The sequence below is a fragment of the Chiloscyllium plagiosum genome, unplaced genomic scaffold (genome assembly GCF_037043375.1).
Source record: "Chiloscyllium plagiosum isolate Xiang-an unplaced genomic scaffold, Cpla_swu_hap1 HiC_scaffold_21, whole genome shotgun sequence".
Lineage (NCBI taxonomy): Eukaryota > Metazoa > Chordata > Chondrichthyes > Orectolobiformes > Hemiscylliidae > Chiloscyllium > Chiloscyllium plagiosum.
The window spans coordinates 71,334,402-71,359,418 of NW_028270159.1; the positions used below are offsets into that span (position 1 = coordinate 71,334,402).

The window sequence follows — 25,017 nt, forward strand, 5'->3', positions numbered from 1 at the left end:
ACATTCGTGACTCGATAATTCGGCGAAGAATCATTCCCACAACTTCAGCTGTGTCAGAATCTAGTTTGCGGTGAAAGCCTGTCAATCTGCTAAGGTAACGTTCGTCTGGGTCTCTGCAAAGGATTTGGCGAAATCTTTGGGTCTTGACAATTTGTCCTTCCAACAAATGAATTCAGTTGTTTTACTGTGAAAATTGATGGTTGTGTCGCAGCTGTGATGGCCGAGAGGTTAAGGCGTTGGATTTGAAATCCAATGGGGTCTCCCTTCGCAGGTTCGAATCCTGTTCACAGCGTAGAATCTCTTAAAAATCATTAATTCCTTTGCAGGATTTGGAGTTCGTGGAGCTTGAGCTTTGCATTCAATCGAAAGTAAATTTTCAACTGTGAAGAATCCGAAGTAATTTCAAGACTGACCCAGTCATCTAATTGAATAAATTATATGTCGAGACACAAAAAGCCACCAACTTCCAACACGAATCAGTTTCAACACATTGGTCGAACTATCATGAAATTTGGATGTTCGGGGGTGAAACTCAGCAAAACAAGAAGCAATGCAATACATTTACCTGCAGGTGATTAATTTTTTTTAGGATCAGTTGAAAGTCAAGCTGAGAAAGTTCAACCTTATTTACAGCTGACTCTCAAGGCCAATAATCTATTATATCAGCAGTCAATGAATTAGAAAAAAAGCAACTCCATGTGTGGAAAGGAACTCGACTGATCCAGGTTCCTGGCTTGCGATGTGAAAAGGCAAGACGATATCAGCGATGTAGAATTTTCTGGAAATATTTGAAATGGAATGTTAACGGTCTTCTGCTGTCCACATTCGTAAAAAACTGTGCATTAAGAACTGAAATTGAAAATTAACGATGAAAATCAGACTTAGCCCTCTGCTTGTAGTGTAGCATTGTTCAGAACAATAGGTTGTTGTTGAGGCTAAAATTGACCAAAATAATCGATGGGGAACTTCTTCGTTGGAGCAGTTGGTGTGGAGAGCTCAGCTTGAAGAACCAAATGCCAATTATTAATCCTGGCTGTCTGAATTGCTTAGTTAAACATATTCCCAGTTTAATGAAAAAACTTTTGCTATCAGAGTTAAATGTTTTCATGTCAGCATGTTCCGATATGAGAAGACACTCCATGGAGTAGATGTGACTTAAATTTTGACTCTAACGTCAGAGATGTTGACACATTTCTGTACCAAAACAGCCCTACCATTGCTATCATATCAAACTGAACAAAGGACTAGTCACTTAGTCATTTCCTGTCTGCAGACTCTGCCAATGGACCGTTCAGGCCCGATGTCGGAATAGGGCGTGGTGACATCTGTTCGCAAGTGGATCACTTCATTCTTGCTCACGATCCATAAACCGTAATTCATTTTGAACTTCTTAGCCATCAGCATGGTAAGTGGTACATAATGCACAGGTTTCCTTCTCGAAAGAAACAGCGAAGTCTTATTCAATGCAGACTCAAATTCAAGTTGTCCCTGGTCGACCAGAAGACAGATATCGCGAAACAAAGTGAATACAGAAAACAATCAATGTTTTCTGGGAGTCAAAAAGATGTACTGGAAGAACGACAACATATAATTGGAACTAAAGTCACATACCACTTCCACAGACTAAATGTTCTTGAACCATTATCTTAATTTGACCTTCAAGTCCACCATTGCTGCAAAAATTATCTTAACAACTGAGAACTTTGTGTTCTTTGATATTCTCTCCTTCATGTTTCTCTTGATTTTGAAACTAAAACCGAGCAATAGTAATGCACCCTATTTCACTTGCAAAGATCAGAAGAAGATCAATTTATAAGAGAACAGAAATAAAGCTACGTCTGTCTTGCGAGAGAAAACACAGTTACCATTTCGACTCGAAAAAGTCTTCTTCAGAAGTCTGCGCAATGAACTCGATATAGTAGACCGAACATGAAAAAAAGAAGCCAAAATGCCGCGAATACACCACCCGCAAGTGCATCAAGTCCTACTCGAATATGCCGGATTACTCCCATCAACATCAGGGGAGAACGGAACAAAGCTCATTCTGCAGTTGTCAACCTGTTATGACGTAGTTTGTAAAGTCAGAAATATGATTAGGTAAGAAGCGGGATGAAAGCGGGATATAGGAAGTCTGAAAAAACAAGTGCGTGCTTCCCTTTGAAGTAGGTTGGATGTGATGAAAATGGAAATTAACTACAGTGAGGGGGGCTTAATTAATACTCAGCATCGTTGCAACACACAGGGATGCAATTCTTTTTCCTAGGTTTCCATTCCAGGCTTAGGTGACAGCCTGATAGAAATTTGCACATTCACCCAATTTCTGTGTGGTTGCTCTGGTTTGCTGTCACATTCTAAACATTTGCAGGTTATTTGGAATCGCCATTGAACGCACACGGTTACAGAGACAGTGATGTCTCTGTAATAGGAGTGTCTGGATAGGACGTACTTCAGAGGATATTTGTGAACTTAAATAGACAGAGTGGGGTTAGTCTGCTGTTTCCTGGGTGAGCTACATGGACAGAGAGGGGTCAGGGTCTTCTTCCCTGAGGAAGATACGTTGACAGAGTTGGGTTAGTTGCTCTTACCTGTTTCAGTCACGCAGATACAGTAGGGTCAGTCTGCCCTTCCCTGGGCGAATTTCTTTCACAGAGTGGTGACAGTCTGCTCTTCCCTGCCTGAGTGAAATAGAAAGAGCGGGGTCAGTATTCTCTTCTCTCGATAATTTATGTTGACAGTCTGGCTTCCGTCTGCTCTTCCCTGGCGAGTTACATTGGTAGAGTGGGGTTAGTGTTCATTCATTGGGTGAGTGTCATAGACAGAATGGGATCAGTCTGCTCTTCCCTGCGGAAATTACATTTATAGAGTGGGGTCAGACTGCTCTTCAGAGAATGACTTATATTGACAGTGTGGGATCAGTCTGCTGAGTTACACTGAGAGTGTGGGGTCAGTCTGCCCTTCTCTCAGTGAGTTACATTGACAGAGTGGCGTCAGGAGTTGCGTCTTTGAGGAGTTGACAAAAGTAACTCGTCCCCTACATCTTTGGGATAATTAGGGATGGGCAGTGAATCTTATCTCATTGAAAGTCAACTGTGTCCCAGAAATGCATTTCTAATAATTGCATGTACTAATTCGACAGTGCAAGCGGTCGGGAATAATTTGAGAAGAGGTGCAGGGAAGAATAATTGAAGTCAAATGCATTGATGCCGAGGAGACATGACACAAGAAGTGAATGCGGAGCTGATGGTGCAAGGCTCAGTGTCTGTGCTATTGGTTCAGCATTTATTTCTCACTCTTCGCAATGACTCACACACCACTGCTGTCAATTCACAACAATGAGCCTGTTCATCTTGGTTTGAAAATCCCTGCGTGTGTATTAACGTGGTGAATCGGACGCGAGAGGAGATGAGCACATCCTCTTTATTCTGTCAGTTTAAACAGATGAAAATATCGGTTGGATGCCAATGCAAGAGGATACTGTCTTTTTCTGTGCCTTTTCAGTGGGGCATGCTCAGCATTGAAATGTCTGCTTTTGCACAAGCAGAGTTTGATTGCCAATCATACTGAGCAACGCTAATACAGAAAACGCGTTTTCGAATTCCTGTGATCAAGTGGTTCAGACATTGCACATATGGACGACAAATCTGGCTTTTAACGTGGCGCCGTAGCTTAGCTGGTGAAAGCACTTCCCATGACACTGGTGCCTGCTCATTGTATTGAAAGCTCGTTATTTCTCGCAAGTATTGTATTGCTGATCGAGACACTCAGTGTCTGTTTGAATTGCTTTATATTCTGATTTCGAGATCCGGCTTCATTTTCCAGGTTTAAATCCAGTAGTGTATGCTGCTCTTTTTAACTACTATTTTAACTTCTGCTTCTCATCCTCTTATTCTCATTCCTTCATTCCCAGTTTTGTGGAAATTATGTGGTGAGGCAGGAGACACTGCAGCATTCCCGGGGAATGTTGTGGTAATGGCACTGACACCACGACATGATCACCCTCATTCTATGCTGTCACCATTCATTTGTTGTACACCAAAAGTAAATGCATCCTTGTTCTTGTTCAGCTATCATGTAATTACTTTCTTTTTCTGTTGGATAAGGACTTCAACTTTAACTTCGAAAGGGTCTTTAGATTTTGAGGAAGAAATGTCTCCTTGCCTCAGGTCGAAGTGATAGACGCATTATCCAGAGAATGTGAGACTACTTCGACCGACTCCACCCAGGCGTCAGAAAGCCTCTCAGCAATTCGAATCTCAAACTGTCTCTGAATGTCAGGCTTTTCAAGAGCAGAAATGGGAAATGAGGGATATGGACAGCCAGAGAGTAGGAGAATGTGAAAAAGGCCCAGGAGGATACAGAGACAAATATAGAAAAAACAAAGACACATATTGAGGCAGACACTAAAAGAAACAATTCTCCATTCGGCGTGACTGCTAAATAACAGAAAGCAAAAGGAAATGTAACCATTAAAACATAGCCTTCTACCAGCTCAGGAAAATGAAAGTAGCATGACAGCTGATTAAGTCCTTTTAAGATTGTAAATTCGACGTTTGTAAGCTCAAGAGTGATTTTGATAAATATCCTGATTCGACAGGTAAGTTTATCATTTTCCCAACAGTATAATCTAGAAATCTATAACTAACCTGTTTCCTGTCCATCCAAAAAAAATCTGTTTCTCTCCACAGATGTTGCCAGGTGTAGCGGGTTTCTGTATCAATTCTCGTTTTTAGTTCAGCTTTCCAAAACCTGCATCTTTTTGATTTTTGATAACCTGGCACAAAACCAAGCATCACCAGGATCGGACCAGTGGTCAGAAATACTGGTACCACGATATTTTTGCACAATAAAACATTCATTCCCTGTCCGAAAATATAACTAATGCCATGGCAGTTCTCGTTGCAAATCGAACCTACGCGATTCCACTGAATGAAGACAGACGCTCCTTTCATTTCAGATCAGTTTCACTGCAGATTGTTTTCTATTCGTCTTCAAGTTTTGCAGAATGGAAAAGCCCATTTGGCCCATGGTGCAGTCTGGTTTAAAGACATTCGTCTAATCCATTCCCAGTTTCCAGCTTTGGTCCATATCCTTATGTGTTCTGATGTTTCCAGTGCAAATGGCAGTGAGGTTCTCGCTTTGATCTTAGATGACACAACAATGGGATTGAAGTTTGACATAGTCACACTGTGTTATTACCCACGTCCTGTCTCCGACAGAAAGAGACACACAGACACATTCCCCAAGAGCGGCAGAGTTCTCAGGATTTGACCAGCTCCTTGTGCTTCACTTCAGCTGTCCGCTCCAACATGCAAGTTCAACCGCGAAAAGGCAGCTTTTGGTTAAACCAAAGCCAGTTCTACAGACAATGAGAGACGTTGATCTGAGCTAGAATTTGAAAGTGGGCGAAAGAAACTGTAAATTCGAAAACCCAAACCCTTCCGTTCCTGACAGACAACAGGAATGGACTAGCACGCTACATCCTCGTGATTTTAAATGCGAACGGACAATCCCCTAACTCGATGTCAGGCGTGTTACCAATTCCGTCACTGACCCAAAGACCAGGTTTGGCTGTGACAGTTTGTCTATAGGTAATGTAAACGTCCAAATTAGGGAAACAGCATTCACAAGGTGAAAAATCAGCAAACATTATCACCGTCACTGTTTCACTTGGAATTCCCCACTCTGTGAACCATTTCCTTTCACTGTACTTTCTTATTTGAAGTTTTATACATTCCAGAGCCTGAACTAATTCAGGGAGAAACCACTGGTCATTTCGAGCCCGTCATCCGGAATGAGGCGAGTTGAACGATGTCTTTCTTGCTGCCAAAACATCAGCGCGGCTCAAAACGAGCTCGTGTTAGCATCAGTCTTTACTCAACTTGCTGCAGTATATCTGCTGAACAACATCAGATTATCACAGCATTGCCTTCTTCACATTGAAACCAAGGGTGATAATATGAACCGAATTGAAAACTTGGAGAGACAAACACTGCTGACGAAGACGACTATGACGTGAAGAGCAGGCACTAGAGTTTGTACAGGTCCCAAAGGCTACTGCAGTATCAATGGACATCCCTGCATACGAGTCTGATTTTGCATTGCCCAGAACAGGCTTTCATTCTCAGTTTGGAGATGTAGATTTAATTCTCTTCTTGTGAATTATCCGAATGAAAACTAAATCCTGGCTGCACCCAGAACACACACACGGATCCTGCCAGAACAATTCAGTAATCGATCAGAATCTTTCTGGAAGGACAATGGCAGCAAGTACAAGCGAAAGCTATCACCGCAATTACCCCTCCAAGGTTCTCGCGTTTCCCAGTTGAAAATATTTCGCTGTTCTTTCAATGTCACTACGTCTAAATCTTTGCCTCATGGCAGCATGCCTGTACCCCGCTACCGAGGACATCCAGGGTTATGCGGAGTAACTCAAAATATCAATTTCTCGAGTAATTAGGGATTGACGGTACATCCCATCATATTGAGCAATGACTTTATTCCAGTAATACGTTTCCTAAAGCTGCAGTTTCTAAGGGAACACTTGCAAGCTGTCGGGAATAAGTTGAGAAGTGGAACGGAAGAGAGGAAAATGTGAAAGGCAATGATGACTGGGAGGCATGAGACAGCAAGTGAGTGAGGAGCTGGTGTTGCAACGTTCAATGTCAGTGTCAGTATTTACTGACCACTATTCATTCTGACTCACACACCACTCCTTAACAATTCACTACAATGAGCCCATTCCTCTTAGTGTGAGTTTACCATTGCGGATATTAACGCGGTTAAAGGTGCCCAAGAGGATGGATGGATCCGCGTTATCCTGTCAGTTTAAACAGGCTAAGTTATCAGTTTACAGCAAAAGCAATAAGGGATTGCCTCTTCCTGTGCATTTTCAGTGGAGAATATCCAGCTTTGATCTCTTCTGCATAACCAGAGGCTGTTTTAAATTTACACCGAGTAACTGTGAAACACCCAAAAAATGAGTCCGAGTTCCTGTGTTCGAATAGTCAAGTAAATGCACGCATAGTTTTGAATCGTTGAGCTTGGGCAGTCCCTCAGCCTTAGTTAGTGAAAGTTCCTGTGAAAAAACAGCTAAATATGGGATCAAATCCTGACATCTCACTGTTTATAGGTCTTTCATGAAAAACAGAGTTCCAGACTTCACCTGTGGTTCTGGTCTTGGTGGGAATTCAAATCAATGACTGGATCGAGGTTATAGTTTAAAGACAGCTCCTTCGACACCTCTGCCACGCTGCCACACAAACCCCCGCAACCACTGTTTTCATGATTAATGTTTCAGCATCGCCTCACTTCAGGCACTTACCCACAAACAGTTTCAATGGCGAACTTGGCGTAAGTTTGATAATATTTATGAGGATGTTGCAAGGCATACAGTGTTTGGACTGTAACGTAAAGCTGAATAGGATGTGAAAATTTTCCCTGGAGCTTGGGGACTTCGGGATGGGCTTACAGAGGTTTATATCAATATGAAGGAGACGGTAGAGTAAATGCTCAATGACTACTTCTTCCCAAGGCATGCAAGTTCAAAGCAAGGGAACAATGTTTTAAGGGGAGAGTGGTAGAATTTAAAAGGGATCTGAAGGACATTGTTTTTGTCACACAGAAAGGTTTGCGTGTTTGCAATGAATTGTCAGATTTAGTGGTGGAGTCGGGTATACTCTCAACATTTCAAAGGCATATGGATCTGTATACAGACAGGAAAGTTGTAAAAGAAAAAAATGTGAAAATTATGCAAATAGAGCGTTTGTTTACGGGCTCAGCCCCTCTGAGATGCTGCAGTGGCGAACACCTGTTTGAATAGGCACTCATCACTTGGTCGGTGCGTTGGGCTAGTTTTCTGGAAGATGGTTAGATTAGATTCCCTACAGTATGGAAACAGGCCCTTCAGCGCAACTAGTCCACACCGACCCTCCAAAGAGTAACCCACCCAGACCAATTTCCCTCGAACTAATGCACCGATCATTATGGGCAAATGAGCATGTCAATTTCACCTGCCCTGCACATTTTGGAGTGAGGGAGAATGTGCAAACTACGCACAGGAATCAAACGTGGAACACTGGTACTGTGAGGCAGCAGTGCTAACCACTGAGCCACGGTCCCGCCCGAAAAGGGGATGGAGAACGCAGCTAGCAACCCCGCAATCTCTCGCATGCAAAGCGAGTACTCTCCCATTTGAGATAACTCCCACAGGCTGCTGCGGTTAAAACCAGCAACGAATCATTTTTTTCTGGTCTTCGGCTGCCAATGACCATTCTTCTTGACACATTCCCAAGTTCTCAGTGGGAGATTTTGGCTGCGGAATATACCTCACAAATCATGTTGCCCGCGCGGCTCTCCAGCGAAACCAAAAACTGACAACTCATGAACAGAAGCAGAACTGACAAAGAGAACCTATTTTCAGACACACGGACTCATGAATTCCGTCTGTGAGGCAGAGCGAGTCGTCTGGGTCATGAGCTGCTCACACAAATTGCAGCGAGGCAATTCCAAATGGTGCTTTCAACGTACTGGTGCCTTAGTGCACCAATACTTCCAGGAAAGTGCTCAAGTAACATGAATCAGAACTGACTAGCAATGAACCATGAAAAGTGAACATTACCAATTAGTCTCAATTAGATGAGGTGAACAATTGGGCTGATGTCTCCACCGGATCGAGGGGACCAATCACCAGCCTCTCTCATCAGGACAGAAATTAAGGAAATTAGGGAAAAGTAACCAAGTTTCATATCGCAATTTCCCTCCTTTTCGCAACAACAACAGAAAACTGCGAGCAGATTAAATGTAGAACCTAATTTCACATCAACAGGGAAATAAATATCTCCATTCACTTTCAGAGAAAATGGTGAAATGTGCAAATTGTCTCGAATATGAGCGCTTGGCGCAGCCTGCTTTTGAGTCGCGTATTATGCTGGTGGACTTTCGAGCTGGAGGGGAACGTGACAAGTACAGCAGAAGGGGAAAACAGCGTGAGCACCGACATGTTGGTTGTTTTCTGCTGTGCCACATCACAGCCGGGTTAGAAGAAATGACTGCTTTTTTTTCTGTTCAACTTTAACAAAACTCATCCCTGAAAAACGTTGCCAGCATAAACCATTAACACACGGGGCCGCGCAGGGATGCAAACACAAGCCTTCTTAAGAAGTGGAATTGAAATCAGAGTCTCAGGTTGCTCAGCCACGCGAGCACACAGGCCAAAACCGGAAACCCAAGAGCATTTACATGATGATACCCTGCAGCATACTCACAGAAACTGCACCAGTTCTGCAGAATAAGCGGTGGGAAGGAATTGCTCTATCTGAGCGGTCGTGCTTGTTGTTCTCATCAGCAAATCTGGCTTTGAATTTGCTAGCCCATATCTGCCGCCATGCTGAAACGGATTGCAATTCCGATTAGTCGCTGTGTGAAACTTTGTGCATTTTCTCTCCTCAGATAAAGTGATCACTGGAGATGATGAATTCTGCTCCTGCCAGAAATGCCGACTCTCCTGCTGCTCGGATGAACTGAAAAACTGGTTTAGCACTGGAATCCGAGAATGGCAGAACACGTAGCAAGATTATTCGAAACCCAGAGCCAAAAAGAGTTCCAACTTTCCTTTTCTTTCTCCATAATAGTGCATTATCCAGCAGAGCCATGAGCAACTGCCACCTGGCTGCAAGCTGAGTTGAAAACCCATGTGGAAATCAAGGACATGCGAATCACTTATTGTCGGTAAATCAAACACTTCTCACTTTGAGGTGTACAAAAATTAGTTTCTATACATATTCAGGGAAGGTCAAAGGCGATCTGAGATGTCAAAGAGGTGGTCACTGTTTGTGATTGCTCTTTGTTCGAGTTGTGAAAAGGTTTCCCGCTTTAGTCGCATTCACGTTTCTTGTTGATGACTGAATCAGACAGAAGGTGTTTCACCAGAGCTGCACCTGACTTGCATTCCTCTCCCTCGCTGTCATACTTTCCTGGAACTCTGTGAGAACAAGAAAACAAAATACATACTGTGTCATTCGGCAGCCTGTCTGTGATTTCCTCATTTTCAGTTACAACATGGCTTAGACTTGAGGCCACACGGTAATATTAGTAACAGTATGAGAACAAGAGTCGATAGTTCATCTGTGCCTGTAAATCTTTTCATTCCTGTTGTTGACTGAATGAACTGTATCCGTGTCTGCTGCTTCGAAACTCGAATATGTGAACTGCTCCAAACTATGATTGAGGATTTCTGGTTTTGGTTGACACACGTTGAGAAACGACAGACAGCGTTCAAATGAAGCTTTCAGAGCTCATTTTCGGATGCATTTGACAGAGACTAACATCATGAATCCAGTGTTCGCTGTGACAGAAGGAAATGAATGCTCTCCTTGTTACTGATCCAGGCCACCTTCGCATGTCAAGCAAATGCAGTACTGTTGTTGCAGAAAAGATCAGTGCCCGGTAACTGTGTCCTTAAAGTGGACATGATTGAAAATGTAAGAAGACCATGTTGAAATATCAAGGAAATATTGGCTGAAAAGGCGCAGACAATTTTCCCTGCAGCGCCAAGACAGAGGAACATATGTAACGGCACTCTTAAACAGGATGGCCGGCAGTGATATAGACATCGCCACATATGAAGGACCACTACGAATAGAAATTTGAAAATGAAATTCACGCAGCAGATATTCGGAATTATATTCTTTTCCCCGCTACAGTAGTATTGGGCGAATAAATTCAAACAAGGTTTGCTGATGAGAATGCAATAAAACCCCATCGATCATGACATGAAAGACTATCGTCCGGAAAGAGGGAACAACAATGTTTCTTCTAAGCTTTGTATTGGGCCACTTTCGCACAAACTGATACTGCTACTCTCCAGAAAAGATCAGGGCCCGCGGCATTCATTCTTAGAAATGGTGACCATCAGTGCTGGAAACATCCCTGCATATTCAGAACAAGGAAGAATACATATCGAATAAAAGCGTAGATGGCAATTAATTGGACTTGTATTCCCTTTCACCACAACAGCTAGAATGTGCGGGGATATACAGAGTAAGGTTTACTGACGAGGTCAGAAAACAATTACCTCCACATATCTTGACACACAAGCCTAACTTACTTTCTGTCCGTTTTTTTTTAAGCGCCGATCATTTCCCTAGGAGATGAAGATGATTACTGCTCCCCCGCAGGATCACATGTGGGGCCAGAGACCCGATCGAGCTGCTCAGAACAGTTCGTGTTTGCCGAGAATCACTGAAACTGAGATTGATGACACGTCGACACGGTGTAACAGCTGCCAACACATGTGGAGGGTTTTGGGACGGATTAGGACACACTCTGGGAAAAAGACTGGATCCTAAGACTGAGGAGTAAGTGTTCAGGGAGAGGACTGGAGAATGGGGTTAAGAACGATATTAGCCAAGATCGAATGGTGAAGCAGATTAGATATTCTGAAAGCGCTAAGCGCTCCTATGTCTTCCAATCTCTGGCCATCTGGTATCTAAGGAAATTGAAACAGAGTTATTTGTTCAGTTGGAAGTCCTGGGCAAAGTGAGAGATAGAACAAGCATGATACAATTTTAGAGATTGGGAAAATGTTTGGAGAGGAAGCAATAAAAGTGAAGCTGAATATAAAGTTTGAAGTCAGGACATATTCAATAAAAAGGAAGTTTGTAGAATGGCAGACATGGAAATGGAAAAAGAAGTGTCACCAGTCCCGAAATCTTATTCGGGTTTCATTTTCAAGATGCGACCGGACCTGCTGAGATTTTCCAGCAATTTAATTTGTTGATTCTGAAACAGAGGATGGGAGTGATCCTGGACCAATCAGCTCTCTCATGTTCTGAGAATATTTTACTTACCCGTTCGATCAGATCACGTCTGTCCCACACGGAAACCTCAGAATCCTTCCCCACCCCCACCCTCGTTACTGGCAATAAACTGTTCATTACATAAACTTACATGAGCACACAACAAGAACAATTGCAAAATGTACAGGGAGAGCTCCGTTCCGTTCCATCAGCACATTCTGAATCAGTTAATTGTCGTTCAGGACCCATGAGACATTAAGCCGTCTCTGTCAGACCACTAACAAATGGCCATTTGCGTTCTGTGTCTTTGAACACTTTGGTTGGTGCACGGATGAAGTGGAATCTCACATTTTGAAATGGACATCATTCATAGTATTTTCAGCTGCACTGATAAAGTTGTATCTGGCGCTTCCAGTAAAGTTTTCACTCAGTAACCGACATGTGATCAAAGGAGGAGGACATATGTGTCAGCGAAAACAACAAGAATACTCCACCAGCGTTGGCTTGCAATTCTGCATGTGGAACGAAGAGCTGGAACTCTATTAAACAGCGAAAACGACTATTATGGGGCTTGGACGCACGACTCTCTGATTAAACAACTCACATTGCACCGAACTGAGATATCCAGGCTTGGGACACGATTAATTAGTTTGCTATTTCGTTCTGAGCATAATTCACCTGGCACAACAATTTGTAACGATCCAGCTCATTCCTTCCAATCACAAATAACATCATTCACATCTTTCACTTTTGTTATTTCTTCAAAACATTACAATCTATTTAACACTGGTCCCGGCATTTAAGATTCACCCCGAATATTTTCACATGAAGTGATTTCCAGTCACTCTGTCAGACAATAAATCAGTCGGAAAATTACCTTAGGAAACCCAACCATTTCTGTTTACAGTATTGGGAATTTCCCATCTGCTGACAAGACAGAGTCCTCACAATCAACATTTTCTTTGTTCTTCCTGCCTAAAACGTTTACCACTTCTTATTTTCAAGACAGGAGTTTTGTTTATAACACGTTCCAAGAACAGGAACCACCTTCCAATCTCCTGAAGCCGTTTCCAATTTAAAATGGAAGTTTTGTTCCTTTCCCACGGGAAGAGCAGTTAATGAGAAAGGAGTTTCCACGAGCTGTGTCCCAGAGTTTGGCAGGAAGCCCTGATTGAAGCTGCAGTGGCCGCTTTCAGTTGGCATCGGGGGATTGGAGAACATGGTGTTGTATTCTGCTGTGTGTAAACGTCTTACTCCCTGTGGATGAGTTTTCGGAACAACACTGCCTTCCCGTCTCTGGCCATCTGCTATCTAAGGAAATAGAAACAGAGTTATTTGTTCAGTTCGAAGTCCTGGGCAATGTGAAAGATGGAATAGTTCTGATACAAAATCGGAGACTGGGAAAATGGTTGGAGAGGAAGTAATAAAAGAGAAGCTGAATATAAAGTTGGAAGTCAGGAGACATTCAATAAAAAGGAAGAGTGTGCAAAACCAGGTGGAGATGCACATGGAAAAGGAGTGTCATTAGTCCTGAAGTCTTAAATCGATTTATATTTCCAAGATGCTACCAGCATTTTCCAATAATGTCATTTGTTGGTTTAGTAAGAGAAGATGGCAGTGATCCTGGACCAAACAGTTCTGGGGATATTTGACTTACTGTGTCTATGTCCCACACTGGAACCTCACGATCCTGCCGCACCTCCACCCTCGTTACTGACAATATACTGTTCATTACGTTAAACACAAGAAGAACAATTGCAAAACGTTGAGGGAGAGTTCCCTTCGGTTTCCATCAGAACAATCTGAATCACTAAAAATTAGTTCAGGACCCATGTGACATTGATCCGTCTCTGTCAGACCCCTAGCAAGTGGCCATTCGCTTTCCGTGCCTTTGAACACTTTGGGTGGTGCACGGTTGGTGTGGAATCTCACGTTTTGAAACGGACATCATTCATTGTATTTTCGGCTGCACTGATAAAGTTGTCTCTGGTGTCTCCAGTAAAATGGAAACAGTGTTCACTCAGAAACCGACATGTGATCAAAAGCAGGCGGACAGATGTGTCAATGAAAGCAGCAAGAACATTCCCGTGCAAAGGGTTACAATACTGCACGTGGAAAGAAGAGCCGGAATTGTATTAAGTAGTGAAAGCGCCCATTGTGAGGCTTGCACCCACCAACCTCAGATTAAGCATCTCACACTGCACCGACTGAGCTAACCAAGCACGGTGCACTGTGGATTAGTTTGCTATTACATTGCGAGCATAATTCATCAGCACTTTGTTAGGATCCACTTCATTCCTCTTAATCACAATATCATTCACACCTTTCACTTCAGTTATTCCTTCAAAGCATTACAATCTATTCAGCACATGTCCCGGGATTTAAGTTCAACCTTAATATCTTCATATTTTTACCCTCACCTTTATGTCGCTGATGTGATTTCCAATCACTCTGGCAGGCCGTAAATCAGTCGGGAAGTTACCTAAGGAAACCCAATCATTTCCGTTTAAAGTGTTAGGCATTTCCCATCTGCTGATGAGACAGAGTCGTCTCAATCAACACTTTCTTTGTTCTTTCTACCTAAAACCTTTACCACTTCCTATTTTCAAGGCAGGAGTTTTATTTATAACACGTTCCAAGAACTGGAGCAACATTCCAATGCCCTGAAGCCCTTTCCAATTTAAAGTGAAAGTTTTTCTCTTTTCTCACGAAAAGAGCTGTTACTAACGAAGGAGTTTCCACGAGTTGTTTCCCATGGCTTGGCAGAAAGTCGCTGATTGAACCTGCAGTGGCAGCTTTCTGCTGGCATCGGGACCTTGGAGAAAGTGATGTCGTATTCTGCTGCGCGTAAACGTCTCACTCCCTGCGAACTTGGGGTGAATCATGGATGAGTTTTCCCGGTTCCAATGTCAATACATGGTCGGGGTGAATACTTGTGCTTAAATATTTGAGGCTTATTCCCTGGGTGGGCTCGAAACACCAACATTTCCGCCAACTGCGCTGACCATTTGAGATACAGAAACTGGCAACGCAGATATCCAAAAGCAAAGCTATCGACGGGATATGAGGATACGTCGGACAGCAGGAACTTGCGTTGTTTTCAGAGACGGTCGCTGATTTTATCACCGAGAGGGTAAGCACACTGAGGAGCTGCAAACACTCAAATTAAAAGGCATCCACACATGCGCAGTTCTCTCGCATACATCTCCACATAGTAGCTCACTTACGATGCTGGTATTTGAAGCCACAATTCGATAGAAACTGAAGCTTTAAATCCAGTATCTTAAAACCCTCGATCCCGCTACCACACAAAAGCCCACACTCAGATTTTCTATGACTAGTGTTTCAGCATCGATTCACTTCAGGCACTTAGACCTCGCAGATTATGTAATGAAATTGGCGTAATTTAAGAAGAAATACCAAAGAAAATGTACAGACAAGGAACAGGCCCTTCATCCATTCAAGCCTGAGCCGATCCAAATCTGTCACCCAATTCCTAAGCACCTGTATCCCTCTGCTCCCCACCTACTCATGCATCTGTCCAGACGCATCTTAAATGTATCTACCATGATTACCTCTCCCGTCTCTGCTGGGAACGCGTTCCAGACACCCACCACCCACTCTATCACTCTTAAACTTTTCACCACTCATCTTGAAAGCGTGACCTCTCGGTATTTAATCCTTCAATCTGGGACATAAAACATTTCTCTATCTACCCTGTCTGTACCCTTCATGATTTTGTAAACCTCAAAAAGGTCCCTCTCAAACTCCTTTTTTCTAATGAAAACAAAACAACTCCACCTCTCTTCCTAGATTGCACCTTCCATACGAGGCAACATCCGCTTAAACCTTTTCCGTGCCCTCTCCAAAGCGTCCACATCCTTTTGGCAATGTGGCGACCAGAAATTTGCACAGTATTCTAAGTGTGGCCAGACCAATGTATTGTTCAATTTTAACATGACCTGCCAGCCATTTTATTCAATACCCCATCCAATGAAGCCAAACATACTATATGCCTGCTTGACCACTCTATCCACCTATGCAGCGACCTTCAGTGTATAATGGACCTGCACTCACAGATCTCTCTGTCCATCAACTTTTTTTTCCAGAAGTTCTTACTTCATTGTATAACCCCATCTAGAATTAGACTGACCGAAATGCGTCACCTCACAGTTGTTTGGTTTGAACTCCAGCTGCCACTTTTCCGCCCAACTTTCCAGTATCCTCCTGTATTCTTTAACAGTCACTTATACTTTCTGTTAGTCCAGAAATCTTCGTGTCATCTGCAAACTTTCTGATCATTCCAACAGTGCTCTCTTCCAGAACATTTATCTATATCACAAACAACAGTGGCCACAACACTGACCCCTGTGGAGCACTACTATTCATCTTTCTCCATTTCCAGAAACTCCATTCAACTGCCACTCTCTGTCTCCTATTGCTCAACTAATTTTTATCCACCTGTCTAGAACATCCTGCACACCATGTTACTTTACGTTCTGTATTTGGTTACCATGGGGAACCTTATCTAACTCCTTACTGTAGTGCATGTATATGACATCAACAGCCTTTCCTTCATCTATCAACTTGGGCACTTTCCCAAAAAACTCTATGCCTCTCACTGATATGCACATTATTTTCTAAATAGGAATAGATCCTATCTCTCAGTACCTTCTCCAGCAACTTTCCCAACACTGATGTTAGGCCCATTGTTCTGTAGTTATCCGGAATATCCCTATTATCCTTCTTGAACAGTGGACAATATGAGTAACGTTCCAGTCGGCCAGACTCTCACCTGTGCTGACGTTCGCCACGAAGATTACTGTTAGGGCCCCAGCTATTTCCTCTCTCACCTCACTCAGGAACCAGGGATAGATCCCATCCGTTCCTGGGGATTTGTCCACATTAAATACCCCTAGCCTGCCCAACACAGCTTCCCTACTTAAGTCAACATGATCCAGACTAATCAAATGTCTTACTCTAGACTCAATATTCATCATATTCCTCTCTTCAGTGAACACTGATGCAAAATAATTATTCAGAATCATACCCAGTTTCTCAGATTCGACATACACCCTTCCTTCATTTTCCTTTAGTAGACCAATCCTTTCTCTGGTTACCCGCTTGCTTCTTATATATGAATAATAGGCTTTAGGATTCTCCTTAATTGTGCTAGCGTGAAGTTGTTTCATGACCCCTTTTAACTCCCTTGATTCCTCATTTAAAACTTGTCCTACTCTTCTCATGTTCCTCGAGGGACCATTATGTTCTTAGCTGCCGAGGCGTTATGTATGCCTCCCTTTTCCTCTTGGCGAGTCGTACAATTGTCTTGTCATCAACAGTTCACGAATATTGTCTTTCAAATCCTATGCCTTCAACGGGACATGCCTATCCTGCACTATATTTAACCTATCTTTGAAAGCCTGCCACATATGAACTGTGAACTTTCCTACAAATAGCTGTGTCCAATCCACATTTCAGACCTCCTGCATAATTTTGAAATAATTACCTTTGGCCCAGGATAGTACTCTTTCCTCAGGACCACTCTCACCTTTGTCAATGAGTATTCTAAAACTTACAGAATATTGGACACTTCCCAAAGAAATCACCCACGGCAACTGCTATCGCCAGCCCTGGCTTATTCCCCAATATCAGTTACAATATGGCCTATTCCCTCGTCAGACTATTGATATACCGCCGGAGAAAACTTACCTGGAGGCTTCTTACAAATGGTATACCACCCAGACCTCTGACGCTAAGAGTATCCCGGACAATGTTGGGAAAACAGAAATCTCCAATCAACACCAAATAATTGCCTCTACGTCTTTCCATGATCTTTTTAACTATGTTTTTCTTACACCTCACGCTCACTGTAATACAGCCCCAAAAATCTAACCTCACCCTTCTTATTTCACTGCTCCATCCATAGTGTCTCACGACCCAAGTCTTACATGGTGTCCTCCTTTCGCACAGCCATGATATCATCCCTGACTAGCAATGCAACTCCATCCCCTTTTTTCCCTCCCCGTCCAGTCTGAAGCGTCTATATCCTAGAACATTTGGTTGCCAACCATGCCCTTCCTTCAACTAAATCTCTGTGATCGCAATAATGTCATATTCCCAGGCACCAACCTGATCCCTAAGTTCATCTGTCTATACTCCATGAATTAAAGTAGATGCATTTCAGGACACCAGTTCCTTTGCATTCATCTGCTCTCTGCCTACTCTTTCCATTATTAATGCTATCTTCCTGATTCTTAGCTTTTCCAGTTTCCACCGCACTGCCGACTTGCTTAATCGTGTGGTTCCCAGCCTCCTGCCACATTAGTATAAAACCTCCCCAACAGCAGTAGTAAAAACTCCCGAAAGTACATTCGTTCCTGTCTGGTTCAGATGTAGATCGTCAATTTTCTTATAGTCCCACATTCCCCAGAACTAGTCGCAAAATCGAACAAATCTGAAACCCGCCCTGCAGCACCATTCCTCAAGTCACGTGTTCATCGTGCTTTTTTTTATTCATTTCTGCGCTGGCAGTCACATGGCACCGGCAGTAATCCTGAGATTACTACCTTTGAGGTCCTCCTCTTTAATTTCTCTCCTATCTCCCTGAATTATCCCTGCAGGTCCTCGCCTCGTTTTTTTTTCCGTTGGTGCCTGTATGCACCAAGACAACTGGCTGTTCACGATCCCCTTTTCGAATGCTCTTCAGCCAATGGGCGACATCCCTGGCCTGAGCACCTGGGAGGCAACATAATTCTCCAGAATTGCTGATGCTGCACAGTCCACCCGCAGCTCCAGAGTGACCACGCGGTCAAACAAGTGCTGCAGCTGGACACACTTCTTGCAAGAGTAAGTTTAGAAAACCTTCACAAGGATTTGCAAGGTTTGCACTGCTTGGACATGAGAACGAAACTGAATAGGCTTCGTCAGATTCCCAGGAGCTTCAGTGCTTCGATATGGCCTCAGAAGCTTATAAAATCATGAGGAAGACAGACAAAGTAAATAGTCAGGGAGCACTTTTTCACAAGACACGCGAGTTCAAATCTACGTAGCCGACGTTTAATATGAGAGAGGAAAAATTTAAAAGGGATGTGAGGGACACATGTTTTTCACACGGAAATTTTGTGTGTGTGGAATGAATTGCCACATTTAGTGGCAGATTCAGGTGCACTCACAACATTTCAAAGGCATCTGAATGGGTGTATAGACAGGAAGACCTCGGAGACATAAGGCACAAATATTGGCAGATATGTATGGATTAATTTCGGTTATCTATTCAGCAATGACAAGTTGGATCGCGGGATTTGTTTCCATGCTCGACAACTCTGAGATGCTCCAGCCACCTCCTCAATGCAGGATTTTCTTTCGAAATAACGGTGAAATAACTATGTCCATTCACTTTCAGAGTAGACGGGGAACAACACAAGTTGTCTGGAATATGAATAACCAACATAGACTACTTGGGTCTCAGATTCTACTGATGCACAGACTTTCATATGAAAAGGTACCTTGGGTGATTGCCCTTCACCCAGAAATCTTCTGGCTGCCTTCTGTTTGCCCTGTCACATTAAACTTGTGCTGCTCTAATCGAATTTTTAGTTCTTGCCATTTGTCCGTATTGCAACTAGGGATAGCTGGTCATGGCAACTCGTGACTGCCACACAAATTATTTGCCAAAATTGGATTGTCCCGCAACGTGATTCGCAGTGCACGAACTTCGCAACGAGGATATGCCACCCGGCAAGTTAAAAAGCACGCTTCCATTTATTAAAGTAAGTTTTTGGGAACTGACAACTGACAACACGTAAACCAACAGCCTCTCTCAGAGACAAGTGACCAATGCCCATCTTGTGCCAGACAAACATAGTTGACAAGATTGCACGCAGGGACTGCACAAAAAACTATAGAGGAGAAGCAGACAGACGACCATCGAGCTGCATTCATGCAGTTCTGTTACCCTGTAAACCCCATGTACAGCTGTTCCTTGCAGGTACACACAGGGCACTGAGTGTCACTGACTCCGGGACTTGGAACTCGGATTATATCACCGTCTGCAGCACTGGTTACATCCTTGTGTAAGGTAACTCCCGATGGAACAGATGTAAAACATGACAGCTCATTGAGAAATACGTCCAAAATTGTACACAAGAGATGTATTTTTGTTGTGTTTATGGTCCAAGAACACTCAGACCAATAGCTCCCTTGGTTACCTCTGCTGGTCATGTTTGCAAAGAGACCTAGCAAATTGCCAAGTGTGATTTTCCTTTCAATCAACAATTTTGACTCAGTTTGGCTGCAAATATCTTTTCCTAACTTTGTGCTTTTCTTCTTTTACATTGGTGTCTCGCAACTTACAATTGACAGCAGAGTTAGGAGAGGAGATGGAAGCATTTAGCTCATCAAGTCAGCGACAGCTTTCAATGAGATCATGGCTGATTTGGTCAATGCTCAACTCTGCTTTTTAGACAGTACTCTTGGCCGAGTGGTTAAGGTGATAGGTTAAAAATCCATTCAGGTATCCCCTCGTAGGTCTGAATCCAGCTGACTCCGCTATGAATGAATTGCTGCGGGGCGAATTTTCGCTTAATGTTCAAAAAACCTATTTTGCAAACCAGGACGGTAATTTAATTAGACTTTGGAACTCGAGTTCTTCATCAGAAATGTTTCATATTTAAAGCATTATCTCTGTTTCTCTTTCCAGATACACTGCTCGACACATCGGATTTCTGTAGTTGTTATTGAACGTCCTAAGCAGAAGTGCTGCTTTTCATTAGATTCCTTTAATCCCTGTCCTCTGTTCACGGACTCGGTTCAGTGGCAACACTTCCTCTTGCTCGTCAAAGTGCTCATTCCCCACCGCTCCCTCTCCCATCATTACAAACAACCGCAGGAAGTTGCCACTTAACCATCTTTGTTCCAAAGTGAAACTCACCAGTCTCGGGAATCTATCCACCAAACGGGACTTCTCATCCCTGGACTTGGTGCAAGCCAGAGGATTGTGAAGAGATACTGTGAAAATATTGTCAATTGGCAGTTGGAAAAATGTTAAGGAATCCAAACCAATCCAGGCACCAGCTTTGGAAATCTTGAGAAACTCTTTGGGAAGTGGAGTCAGTGGAGAATGCAGAAGGGTGAACTGTCGGACAGAGCAGAGGCCAGAATATTGACTCTGATGTTGTCGGGACAGGAACTGGTCTGAGACATTGAAAAAATTCACACCCCTGTACATGGAGAATAGAACCTTCATCTGGACTCTGCGACAATGAAAATCTCTGGAACACACAAGGCACTGAGAGGCAAAAAGGGAAATTATCCCTGATGAATAATTCATGGTACCCAGTGACATGGATGTGTCTGTCTTGGGGGTATCAGACTGTTAAAATGTCTCCATAATGAATGGTTCAGTCTTTCATTTGGAAAAGTAAAACTGATAGAGGACAGTACTCGTTCAGGGAGTGGCACATTGAATTTGGAATTCAGACACGGACTGCTTTAGAGGATCTTCGAATTTTTTAGGTTGGAAGTTTCAGTGCATTTGACCGTTAACTGAAACGTCCTTGTGGAACATAGTACAGAATCTTTCCGTTGAATTAGCAGGATCTAGTATTGACTGATGGGGGCACAGCAGGCGGCAGGACGTGGTAACACGGAATAAAAATGCGCTGAGCTCAAACACAAGAAGCATGCTCTTTCGGTGTGGTGGATCAACAATATAGCATTTTAAAGAAGTTTAAGCAACGATCCTTCAATGTACAGGACATGTAACGCCAGGATTTGACACCATACTAGTCTCGTTCTTACCAGACGCTTTAACTAATTCATCAACGGTGTCAGCACAGACGATGCTGTTCATATCCATATGTGTATTTAATTAGCTGTTCAGTCACAGTAACTTGGACATTTGTTACTTTATGAAAGTTGCTCCATAAGAATTTAAACTAACCTCCGCTGATACAGAAAAGAAACGTTCACACCTGGACATTCTCCAGTGCAAATGCACAGAAAGAGCCAATCTCGTATTGCGTTCATTTCAAACTGATATATTCATCTGTTTAAGCCGACAGGATAAAAAAAGATAGGTTCATCCTCTCGGGGCCCATTAACCACGTCAAAATGCACTTAGGGAATACAACGCCAAGAGAACAGTATCATTGTGGTGAATTGATCAGCAGTGTTGTGTAAGTCAGTGTAAACAGTGGCCAGTATAGGCTGACCCATTAATGCCAACAGTGAGCCTTGCATCACCACTTCCTCTGTCACTTACAGCCTCACGCCCTCCAGACATGATTGCCTTTCACTTTACTCAAACGCCCTGCTCCACTACTCCCTTCTCCCGATCGCTTGCGGGCGTCCACATAGAACCTGCAGATGTTCGAAACTCTAGTACTACTATCGTCCTAAAGACAAAGGAAGTAAACGAATGAGAATATAATTATCTGCATGTTCCCTTCCAAGCTACTAACCATCACAATTGGATAGGTATTCCTTCAGTCAGTCCTTCACTGTCCCAGTGGATCAGAGGGTTGCTCTCCTCCCCCACTTCAAAACATCCAAATAGTTTAATGAACTGTTCAAATCAACTTTGTCAAACTCAATTGTTAGAAGGCCAACACTTACTGGGAGGTGAGAAAACCTTCACAAAAATGTAACGCTTAAGCTACAGAGTTAAGAGGAGCCGTTTGGAAATATGTATCCCTGTGTTCTTGCAGCAGATTCATGTAATCAGACATTTGAGATAGGCTGAGTCAGCAACTTTCCATGAATAGAAATGTTGAATTTGGTGTTGCATTTTCACTGGAGGTATTTTCCAGCCATGATTCTGTTTCAATGAAATTTGCATAATCGTCAATTCCAATTGAGATGAACTCTTGCCAGTTAACTTTGACACAGATAATCAGCGTGAATCCACCATTCACCATTTTACTAGCAAGCTGCTGAGTTGTACCATGCCTTACTCTGTTAAATTGCCGACGTTATGAAATAGAATCATACCATCCCTACAGTGTGGAAACAGGTCATTAGGCCCAACAAGTTCACACACAACCTGAAAGGAGTATTCCAGCCACAGCAATTTCCCTTCCCTATTACTTTGCACTGCTCCTGACCAACACATTCTGGAGAACGAGGTACAATTTAGCATATCCAATTTATCTAACCTACATACCTTTGGACTGTAGTAGGAAACTGGAGCAACCCGAAGAAACCCATGCAGACACAGGGAGAATATGCGAACGCTAAACGGTCTCCTGAGGCTCGAATCGAATCCAGGTCCTTCATGCCGTAAGGCAGCAGTGCTAACCAACGAATCACGAAAGCTAACTTCAAACCTTAGTGGAGCCATTCTTCCGAATAAGCCTGATTTCAATGACATACACGTCTCCATAGCCATTTTGCAGCAAAAGGTAGACATAAGTAGACTAGACATACTCCAGCACGTGGCTGAAGGTGATCAGTTAAAGGATAGATGGTTTATCATCATTTATGAACAGCTGACTAAGCTGCGCTATTTAAAGGCTGCAGCAGGAAGTCCTCAATCAAATATGTTCTTCTTACCATTCGTCCTGCTAAGACTGCGGTATTTATCTTCATTTAGGCTATGTTGTATATTTTCGGTTACACCATTCTCCTGTTAGAACGCATCCCCAGAGATTTTATTTCATGACTTTGCCTGTTTGAAGTTTGGAAAGTCTCTCAGATACTGCCAAAAGCTCTTCAAGAAGCTTCCCCTCCCAGAATCAGCTCTTGCCTTCGAACCTACCCTCATTGTCCACCCTACTCCATAGAAACTAACTGGAGACAAATACATGTATGATGTCACCTAACAGGCCATCAACGCGCTTCACCCTCTCCCAGGGAGCAACACGGCTCAGCGTTTGTGATCGATGCCTTGCAAATCCACTTGGGATGATGGGAAGAGTGGTTGTCATCTACCTATCCACGATCAAAATGTACCTGAATCTGAGAAGTTACCATTCCAATCAGTTTGCAAGTACATGCGTTAAATGTAGATAAATGACACTAATTCGACTGTTTATGATATAGATTAAGAAACACAAGATTTGATCTTAATGGTAAAAAACTGTGATTTCCGAGGCGTGAACACTGAATGCACACCTTTGAAATGCGTAAGTGCAGACTTCGAGGTGTAGTTCCTGTGTGAGAATTGGAATATCGTTTGCAGACATTCAAAACGACACCTGGAAACATTATTTATCTTTCGGACTGTCTGGAAAATCGCACGATCACAATAATTTTCGTCAAATCCCAATTGTGTGGAAGTAGGCCGTTCGGTCTATCAAGTCCACACCAAAGCAGTGAAGATTATCCCAACAAGAACCACTTCCTAATCGATCCCCTTCCAGTTTCTCACAGCGAAATAACCTGAAGTCCACATAACTGGACAAGTTGGGTATTTTTCCATTTGGCAATCCACCGAAACTACACAGCTTTCATAATGTGGGAGGAAAACTCACGCACACATGGGGTGAGTACAAGCGCCATACAGACAGTTGACACAGGCTGGAATTGAACTGGGTCCCTGGCACCGTGTGACAGAAGTGCGAAGCATGTTTATTCTTCCGTCAGCTCACTGGGTTCAGGATAAATGACATTTAAACAACTCAGGCAAAGCTTTGAAGCATATATCGTCCGTTGAAGTATGTTTTTCTTTGAAGTTGAACCACATTCCAAAGTACATACATTGCAAAAGAACCGCTTGAACCTTAAGATTTCATCACGAAGAACAAAAAGTTCAGAATTACATGCGGCAACAGGAGAAAATGAGCTTGAACATAGTGTGGAGGGGAAAGTGCATGTAGTGGTGTTTCCGTGTACCTGCTGTGGAGGTTGCGGTTTTGGACTGCGATGGACCAATTCAGAAATCACACCAGGTTATAGATGCACATGTTTATTTGAAATAACAAGATTTCGGACCAGAGCCCTTTCGTTAGGTGAAGTGGGAGGGAATGCCACAGAACACTGAATTTAAGGGAAGAGAGATCAAGGGCAGACAAATCAAAATATCAGGCAAATTGTGGGAGCGGAGTGTCAAAGACTTAGTCTCTGCAAGAGTGTCAGACAGTGTGAGTAATGTGTCAATAACTGAGTGCCAACAGAATGGATGTCCTATGATCCAACAAAGTGAGGCAGAGAGATAATTACAAACCGTTAAAATAAAGTCGTACTGGAGACAAATCAAGGCACTGGAATGACATGGAACAGA

At 43.0% G+C, this 25,017-nt stretch overlaps 1 non-coding gene across 1 annotated transcript; it reads left to right on the forward strand.

Annotated features, from left to right (window-relative positions):
* Positions 1 to 210: 210 nt before the first annotated feature.
* trnas-uga (transfer RNA serine (anticodon UGA)) lies at positions 211 to 292 on the forward strand. Its single transcript has one exon. It is a non-coding gene; the product is annotated as a tRNA-Ser (tRNA).
* Positions 293 to 25,017: the final 24,725 nt, after the last annotated feature.